The sequence below is a fragment of the Heloderma suspectum genome, chromosome 2 (assembly GCF_057233095.1).
Source record: "Heloderma suspectum isolate Gila_16-S chromosome 2, 16-S_ref, whole genome shotgun sequence".
Taxonomy (NCBI): domain Eukaryota; kingdom Metazoa; phylum Chordata; class Lepidosauria; order Squamata; family Helodermatidae; genus Heloderma; species Heloderma suspectum.
The window spans coordinates 403,611,886-403,621,520 of NC_139459.1; the positions used below are offsets into that span (position 1 = coordinate 403,611,886).

General features: G+C 49.3%; 1 long non-coding RNA gene across 1 annotated transcript; it reads left to right on the forward strand.

Annotated features, from left to right (window-relative positions):
• The first annotated feature begins 2,404 nt into the window (after positions 1-2,404).
• On the forward strand, positions 2,405-8,918 carry LOC146356688 (uncharacterized). The gene is made up of 3 exons (XR_014787471.1): positions 2,405-2,707; positions 6,588-6,906; positions 7,566-8,918. It is a non-coding gene; the product is annotated as an uncharacterized LOC146356688 (long non-coding RNA).
• The last annotated feature ends 717 nt before the right edge of the window (positions 8,919-9,635 follow it).

Sequence of the window (9,635 nt, forward strand, 5' to 3'; positions counted from 1 at the left end):
TGTGGGGCAATGTAGATGAATACTAATTCTTCTTCTTCTTCTTCTTCTTCTTCTTCTTCTTCTTCTTCTTCTTCTTCTTCTTCTTCTTCTTGATGTTGTTGTGTTGTTATCATAACACAGTGACTTCAGTATGTAGCCCACCACAGACATCTCAGGACAGAAATCTCAGAAGAGATGCAGAAGAGATGCAGATGCATTTGGAGGCCTCCCTGATTTCATTTTCCATCTCAAGATCACCCTGAGCATTCTGGCCTGGGGGATGATAGCATGTTCCTAGCACTAAATTAGTTTTGAAGCCCGGTACTGTCCCCAACAGCACTTCTGTGGATCCCTTTTAGGTTTTCTAATCTGCTTGATATTATGCCCTCTTTGATGTACAGAGCAACACCTCCCCCAATACACCCTTCCCTGTCCTTCCTGTAGAGTTTACATCCAGAGATGACCGTATCCCACTGGCTCTCTCCATTCTACCAGGTTTCCATAATGCCCACTATATCTGGGTTCTCCTTTACAACCAAGCACTCCAGCTCACCTGTTTTGGCTTGGAGGCTCCTAGCATTTGACCAGAAACACCTATGCATAGTGTCCCTGTCCAGATGCCTCTGGCGTGTGCATCTTCTGGCTGTGGCACTTCAGCCTCTTTCATCAGCTACCATGTTCCACCATATAGTCAGGGCCTCTCCCCGACTCCCTACATTTGGCCAATCAAAACATTTTCATCTTCAACCCCTTGGGATGATTTAACCTGAACTGGATGATTCCCAGCTCCTGTCGGCTTTCCCGCAGGATTTAGTTCAAAAGCTGCTCTGCCCCCCTTTTTATCTTTAGTTCCAGCCATCTGGTTCCCTTTTGGTTTGAGTCCATCCCTCTTGTACAAGCCCAGCTTCTCCCAAAAGATTCCCCAGGGCCTAACAAACCTGCACCCCTCCTCCCGGCACCACCGTCTCATCCATGTATTGAGACTCCTCAGCTTCGCCTGTCTAGCTGTGTGTGGAACAGGTAGCATTCCCGAGAAAGCCACCTTGATTGTTCTGGATTTCAACCTCCTACCTAGCAAAGTAAATTTGACTTCCAGGACCTCATAACTACATTTCCCCACATCGTTTGTACCAGCATGGAGCACAGCCACAACCCAGGCACTATCTACTATGATCTCTAGATGGCGCATGATGTCTAGATGTCTGCAACTTTCACACCAGGCAGGCAATATTATTATTATCATTATTATTATCAACATTATTATTATTATTAACATTTCTATGCTACCCCACAGCCAAAGCTCTCAGGGTGGTTTACAAAGTTTTAAACATTAAAAGTACAATATGCACAATTTGAAAATTTACTATGTGTTCTTCATGCCCATCACAGACCCAGCTGTCTATGTGTCTAATGATCGGATCTCCCCTCAAGCAGCCCTCCCCTCAGAGGTACATCCTTGGCATTAGAGGATGTCATTTGAGGAGTGGGTCCCTTATAAGGGATCATTTCCCTCTCCCTCAGAATGACATCCTCCTACCCCAAGACCTCCATTCTCCATGACAGCGGAGGAGTTGTAACCCAGGGATTTGGACACCACTATCGGGTCCCTGAAGCCCTCGTCCACCAGCCTCTCTGCCCCTCTTAGCTTCTCCAGGTCAGCAAACTTGTCTTCAAGGAGCTCCTTGAAGATAAGGTCAGCAACCTTGTCTTCAAGGAGCCCCCATTTGCAACCCTACGCCAGCCCATGATAGGCTACATATATATTTACGTAGCCTATCACAGCTAAAGCAGGGATGCAAATGGCAGCCACTACGTCATTTGCCTTCCCGCTTTAGCCGTGATAGGCTACGTAAATATTTACATAGCCTATCATGGACCAGCATAGGGACGCAAATGGCATCCCCTACACAGGACGCCATTTGCATCTGCAGCAGCCCAGCAGCGGCTGGCGTCCTGCTGTGGGTTGGCCCAGCCAGCAGCTTCACGGCCTGGCCATGGAGCAGAGCCAGTTGGGCAGGATTCCAGGGGGAATCATACACCCCTACTTTCGTACACCTCTACTTCCAACTCTAGTAAAAATCCAAGGTGGAGCATTGTAACTAGGGATGTCAGAGAATTCTGCCACGGATCTCGGGGAGGCCTAATGCCAGTGCATTCGGCCCCCTGAAATCGGTGGCGGAATGGCCTGCCACCCCCCCCGCCACCCCCCCGGGACGAGACTTACCTGGGGCGGATCTTCCGGGTGGCTCTGGCGGCAGCTCTGGCAGCAGCTCCAGCGGCGGTTCAGCGGTGGCGGCAGCTGCAGTGGCCGGTCTTCCGACCGGCTGCCGCCACCGCCATTTCCAGTTTAAAAAAAAAAAAAAAGACGTGATAGGCTAGGTAAATGTTTACATAGCCTATCACGTCTGACTTTAAAAAAAAAAGTGCGTACACAAATGGCGGCGGCTACAGCCGCCGCCATTTGCGTACGACGTTGTTGTTGTTTTTTAAGTCAGACGTGATAGGCTACGTAAACATTTATGTAGCCTATCACGGCTGACTGCAGAGACACAAACGGCGGCGGCTACAGCCGCCATTTGCGTCCCTGCTAGCCAGTGTCCAGATGTCCAGCTGCTGGCGGAGCCGGCCGACGGCTCTGCGGAATCCCTGCGGAGCGGAGCTGGCCGGCCAGGATTCCAGGGGGAGGGATGGAACGCCTCCCCCCACCATCAACATAATCCGTGAACAGGTAAGTGACTTTTGTACATCCCTAATTGTAACTAATTAATTTACTTACCGCACAGGGAAACCCTGGATGAGCAAGTGTGTTTTCAGGAGGCGTTTGAAAGATGCCACATTTTCTGCTTTCTGAACTTCTCGAGGGAGGGTTTTCCAGATGGTGGGTGCTGCTACATACATGCGGCACTCCATGCAACACATGGGACATCCCTAGCACCTCTGCTGGCTTTCTACTCTCATAACTTTTTAAAAAATTGCTATGATTGGGTTTGTTTACCTGGAAAACTAACTTGTTAATAGGAGAAGGTGTGGAATTTATGTATAGTTATTTCTTTGCAACTACTTGCTATGAGCAGGGAGGGAAGAGTCAACTGCCCTGGTCTCCTCACCCTGTTGCTAAACCCGCACAGGGGCTTAACTTGTGCTGATGCTTCGTCACATGTCTGTGATGCCTCATCCCTGGGGCGGCAACTCAGGTGAGGTCATGATAACAAGCACTTTCCCCATTCTCACTTTCTCACACACAGAGAAAAGGTTTGTTCAGTTATTTTCTTCCAGATTTAGAGGCTGCTTGGATACCACTCCCCTTAGAGCAGCCATCACCAACCTGGGGACTTCAATTGCCTTCAGCCGCAGCCAGCATGGCCAATGGTCAGGCATGCTGGGAGTTGTAATTCAAAACAACTGGAAGGCACCAGGGTGGGGGAGGCTGGCTAAGAGAAATGCCCCATCATTTAAGAAATCTTCCAAATCCATTGTCCTGTCGCAATTTCTTTCTTGGTTTCAAGGGTTGCACACTTGCCTAATTCCAGCACTGGGGTGGACATGTGTTCTGGGGTTTTGTTTTAAAATGGATCCTGGTTCTTGACCCTGGGAAAAGTTCTTCCCCCTTTCCCGGCTACCTCTACGCAAACTAAGCACTAAGTGGGGATTCGGTGTTGTGCTTCTGGTTTGGCTGTGGATCTGTGTTAGTATTTATTATTTTTATTTTATTTATTACATTTCTTAATCACCCATCTGGCCGGTCACCCAGTCACTCTGGGCAATGTACAATGGTACAATTTAAAACAGTAAAATTATACATTAAAACATTATTTAAAAATACCCTAACCCACCCCAAATGCCTGCCTGAATAACCAAGTTTTCAGTGCGTGGTGGAAGCTCATTAAAGAGGGGGCATGGTGGTATTCCCTAGGGAGGGAGTTCCACAGAGTGGGGCCAACACAGAGAAGGCTCTCTCCCTCATCCTCACCAGCCTAGCTGTCCTGGCTGATGGGACAGAGAGAAGTCCATCCAAGGCTGATCTTGTTGAGCGGCCTGTCTGGTGTTGCTGGAGGCGCTCCATAAGATATGGAGGACCTTTAAATATGGAGGACCTTTTGACCTTTAGAACTATGTAGGGTTTTAAAGGTCAAAACCAAAACCTTGAATTTCACCTGGAAAACAACTGGTAACCAGTGCAACTCCTTCAGCACCAGAGTGATGTGATCACACCAGTGGCTGCCTTAATCAGGCGAGCAGCCGCATTCTGCACCAGCTGCAGCTTCCGAACTGTCTTCAAGGGTAACCCCACGTAGAGTGCATTGCAGTAGTCTAGACAAGAGGAGACCAGGGTGTGTACTACTGATGGGAGCAGATGGTCAGGAAGGTAGTGGTGCAGCCGCCGTATCAGATGGAGGTGGTACAATGCTGTCCAGCTCAAAGCTGACACCTGAGCCTCCATGGACAGCTGGGAGTCTAAAATGACCCCCAGGCTGCGGACCTGGTCTTTCAAGGATAGCCATACCCCAGTCAATACCAGGTCAACATCCCCCAACCTCCTCTTGTCTCCCACCAAAAGTAGGGATGGCAGAGAATTTCTCCCCGAATCTTCGGGGGGCTGAGTGCCAACGCATTCGGCCCCCCGAAATCGGCGGTGAAATTCTCCGCCGCCACCCCGGCCCCCCTGGGATGGGACTTACCTTCGGCGAATGTCCCTCTGGGCGGCGGGTCCCGGCGGCGGTTCGGCAGTGGTTCGTCACAGGCGGGGGCGGCGGCCGGTATCTCGACTGGCTGCCGCCGCCGCCTAGGGGTGCACGAAAGTCACTTACCTGGTCTCGCAACTTGCTTCGCGGTGGGGGGGAGGCGCTTCGCTGCTCCCCCCGAAGCTCAGGCCGGGGGGGGAGGCTTCCCTCCTCGCCCGGCCGAAATTCAGGCCAGGGGGGAGGCTTCCCGCCTCGCCGGGCCGAAATTCAGAATAGCGTTGCCCTTATTTTCGCTGTAGTCTACGTAAATCTTTACATAGACTACAGCGACCAAATAAAGAATGCGAATGGCGGCTCCCTATGGAGGCCGCCATTAGCCGTACCCGCTTTTTTTTTTTAAGTCACCCGTGATAGGCTACGTGACGATTTACGTAGCCTATCACGGCTGACTTTGCAAATCTAGCCGTGATAGGCTACATTAATCGTCATGTAGCCTATCACGGGGGCGTTTATTTTTTTTTTACTTTTCTTGGAATGGCGGCGGCGGCAGCTGGTCGAAAGACCGGCTGCCGCCCCCACCCCTGTCGAAGCCCTGCTGAACCGCCGCTGCGACCCGCCACCGGGAGCGACATTCGGGAAAGGTAAGTCCCATCCCGGGGGGGTGCGGGGGGCAGGGGGGGTGTGGAGAATTTCTCCCCGAAACTACTTCGGGGGGCCGAATACGTTGGCACTCAGCCCCCCAAAGTTTCGGCGAGAAATTCTCTGACACCCCTACTTTTTTTTTTTCTAAAGTCACCCCTGATAGGCTACATGACGATTTACGTAGCCTATCATGGCTGACTTTGGAAATCTAGCCGTGATAGGCTACGTAAATTGTCACGTAGCCTATCACGGGGTCTTTTTCTTTTTTACTTTTTGTTTCGTGGCTGGGGAGACAGGGCGCTTCTCCCCGGCCTGAATTTCGGCCGGGCGAGGTGGGAAGCCTCCCCCCCTTGCCTGAACTGAGGGGGGAAAAGCGAAGCGCCTCCCCCCCACCGCGAAGCCAAGCTGCGAAAAGGTAAGTGACTTTCGTACATCCCTAGTAGCCTATCACGGGTTTTTTTGTTTTTGTTTTTTTTTACTTTTGTCTTTCGCGGCTGGGGAGACGGGGCACTTCTCCCCGGCCTGAATTTCGGCCGGGCGAGGCGAGGCGCCTCCCCCCCCCGGCCTGAATTTCGGGGGGAGAAGCAAAGCACCTCCCCCCCACCGCGAAGCAAACTGCGGGACCAGGTAAGTGACTTTCGTACATCCCTAACCAAAAGTACCTCAGTCTTGTCAGGGTTTAGTTTCATCTTATTCCTCCCCATCCAGCCACTCAGTGTCTCCAGACATTTGGACAGGGATTCCATGGCCAACCCTGGTGAAGATTTGAATGAGAGGTAGAGCTGTGTGTCATCCGCATATTGATGACACTGCACCCCAAACCTCATGATGATAGCCCCCAGCGGCCTCGCATAGATATTAAATAGCATCGGGGACAGGATGGAACCCTGTGGCACCCCACACGTGAGCGGCCACGGGTCCGACACCTCCTCTCCCAGTGCTACCCTCTGGTACCTGCTGGAGAGGAAGGACAGGAACCAGCACAATATGGTGTCTCCAATGCCCAACCCCTCCAGGCGGTCCAGGATACCATGGTCATTGGTATGAAAAGCCGCTGAGAGGTCGAGGAGAACAAGGAAGGAGCATTCACCCCTATCCAAAGCCCTCCTCATATCATCCACCAAGTCGACCAAGGCCATATCTGCCCCATGCCCAGGCCTGAAGCCCGATTGAAATGGATCTAGTATGAGGAAAGTTCTGGAAAAGTAACACAGAAACATTTGCCTCCAACAGGCTGTCAAGTAAATAAGCAACAACTGAATATTTTTGTTTCATTGCATACAGGATGACAATGTGACACTTTTTTATCAGGAAAGGAGACACAGAGTACTGGAAGATCCTGTCCTTCTTCTTGGCCACCCAGGAGATCAACCAGAATCCGAGGCTCTTAGCCAACATCACCCTGGGCTACGACATCCATGACAACTATTTCAATGCCAGACTGACTTCGGATGCCTGGCTAGACCTGCTCTCTCCTGGGCAGGGAAATGTTCCCACCTACAGCTGTGGAAGGCAGAATCACCCATTGGCTGTTCTCAAAGAGTCTGCCTCTGACATCTCCATCCAGATTTCAACCATGCTGGGCATCTACAAAATCCTGCAGGTGCAGTGGGGGGAGTTGTTTACAGGCTAACTCTACTTGGGCTTCTCTCCAAAGAAATCAAAATGTTCTCCAGAGAACATGAATGGGAGCTTACCCTGGCCATGGAAAGAGGTGAACTGGATCTACTGCAGGGTGCAAAGTGATAGGGCTCCCCTCCCCTCTTGGGCCTGAATGTGTATTGGGGGTACACTAGCAATATGTGAAATAAAAAACCCACACTCAAGGGAAAATCATGTAATTATGTGTGGTTTGTTCCTCATTCACGTTTGTAACTCAGAAAATAAGGGGGCAGTCATAGACACCAGTGGGGGGGGGGCAAACTACTTTGCAGCTGCCGGTCACCCCTTAAAGTCAAGTGTATTCTTACTCCGGGTTCTGTTTCTTGGCCACGTTCAATACTGCTGTGAAAGTGGGATGAACTGCTGGGAACTTGCTTCCCTTATGGACACTCAGGAGATGCTCGTTAGTTTAGGGCATCTTCATTTTTCACTGTTCTGTCATCATGCAGCCTGAATATTTTTTTCATCATAAAATTCTGACTATTCGTTCTACTGGTATGAAAAATGGCACAGATATTTCCAGTCAGTAAGTGTCATCTGAAGAAATGAAAAGTGGTTGTGAAGCAAAACAAACCACCCGTCTCTTCCTTTCTTTGCCAGGTCAGTTATGCGTTTCTTTCTCATGTTCTGAGTGATAAAGCTCACTTCCCTTTCTTCTACCGGATGGTCCCCAAAGAAGGAAGCCAGTACCCAGGGATTGCCAAACTGCTCCTGCATTTCAGATGGACATCGATTGGTCTTGTTGCTCCGGACACCGATAACGGAGAGAGATGCATGAGGGCCTTGAAACCAGAGCTCACCAGGAACGGTGTTTGTGTTGCTTTCACACAAAGCATCTCAGGACTGAATCCAATGAAGTGGGCTTCCCTCATCCTTCATTCCACAACTGGAGACAAGTCAACGTCTTTGTTTATTGTGCAGACACTAGATACTTCTTAATTGGACTAAATGTTATGCAACAGTATGTTCATTTCTTGGTGAAACCCATTGTAGGGAAAGTCTGGGTCACAACTGCTTTATGGGACTTCAGCTTGGCATTGAAATATAATCATCCTCCTCTCCAACATATCCTTGGTATATTTTCCTTCACTCTCCAGCAAACTAAAAGGTCAAAATATGATGGTTTTACACACTTTTTCTTTACTATCAAGCAGTTTATGGAGAATGGCTTTAGTTGTGCCTATTCAAAGTATGCATTGTCTGTGAAAGGCTGGAAAAGATGCAGAGAGAATGAGAAACTGGAGGCCCTGCCCCAAGAGGATGTGGCGAGAATCCTGGCTGCAGACAACCACATCATTTACAACTCTGTCCTGGCTGTAGCCCATGTCTTGGATGCTGCTTAGTTGTCCAGATCCAAGAGAATGGTGGTGGATGGTGGAGACAGGCTGGATGTTCAAAGGCTGCAGCCATGGCAGGTATTCCCTTTCCCATGTTCCACCATTGGAGTCAGCCATCTTGCTGTCCTTCCAGCCTCCTTGACTGGAATGCTATTTTGACACTTACCTGGCTCCACTGTTGCCCCTCCCTCCTTTTGTCCATGTGAGTGTCATGGGTGCAGTGCTGGATATATATCTGAAATGGTGTCTGGATATTAATGAATGGTTCATGTACTGATGGCATTTAACGGAAACGTACATTTCTGATTTTTCTGGTGACTTTTACAATAGCACCAAGCTTTCCCCAATTACGTTGTATTAAACATATCTTTTTCCACAATGGAAAATCTAGATTCTTTCCCAAACATATGGTGTAGTGGCAAAAGTGTTGGACTAGGAGCCGGGAGATCCGGGTTCTAGCCCTCACTCGGCCATAGAAGCTCACTGGGTGACTTTGGGCCAGTCACAGACTCTCAGCCCAACCCACCTCACAGGGTTGTTGTTGTGAGGATAAAATGGAGAGGAGGAGGATAATGTAAGCCGCCTTGCAAGAGGGAAAAAGGTGGGATATAAATGCAATAAATAAATAAATAAACCGATAATATTTCCAGCTCAATCCTGTGGGTGCCTACTCAAACCCAGGTCCTATTGAGTTCAATTGAAATTACTACCAGTTTTGTGCACATAGGATCTCAGCCTTAACTACCTAACAGAGGTCAGCCTCCCTTTGCCAATGGTAATACCAGGCCCAGATTGCTGAACTAATTTTTAAGTCTATAACTTTTTTAGCATTATTTACTACGTGTGTATACTGCCCAATAGCCAAAGCTGTCTGGGCAGTCTACAAAAGATTAAAACCTTAAAATAAAATAGAAAACATAATATACAAACCATTTACATAAAAAACAATAGGAAAACAATCAACAATAGAAATCTCAGGCCTGGTTTCTTATCATATGCTGTCAAATGCCTGGGAGTAGAGGAAAGTCTTAACCTGGCGCCAAAAGGATGACATTGTGGGCACTGGATAAACCTTACGGGGAAGTATGTTCCATAATGGAGGGGCCACCACTGAAAAGGCCCTCTCCCTCATTGCCATCCTCCAAACGCCCTCAGAGGAGGCACCTGGAGGAGGACCTCAGATGGCTATCAGAGTGTATGAGTAGGCTTCAGCTCTGCAAAGTGCTAAGCACAAATATAACATTCTGGGATGAAACTGGGTCCCTTGCAAATGTTAAGCAACACACCCAGTCACGAGTCTGGAACCAGCCCTGACCCATAGATGCTTCAAGCA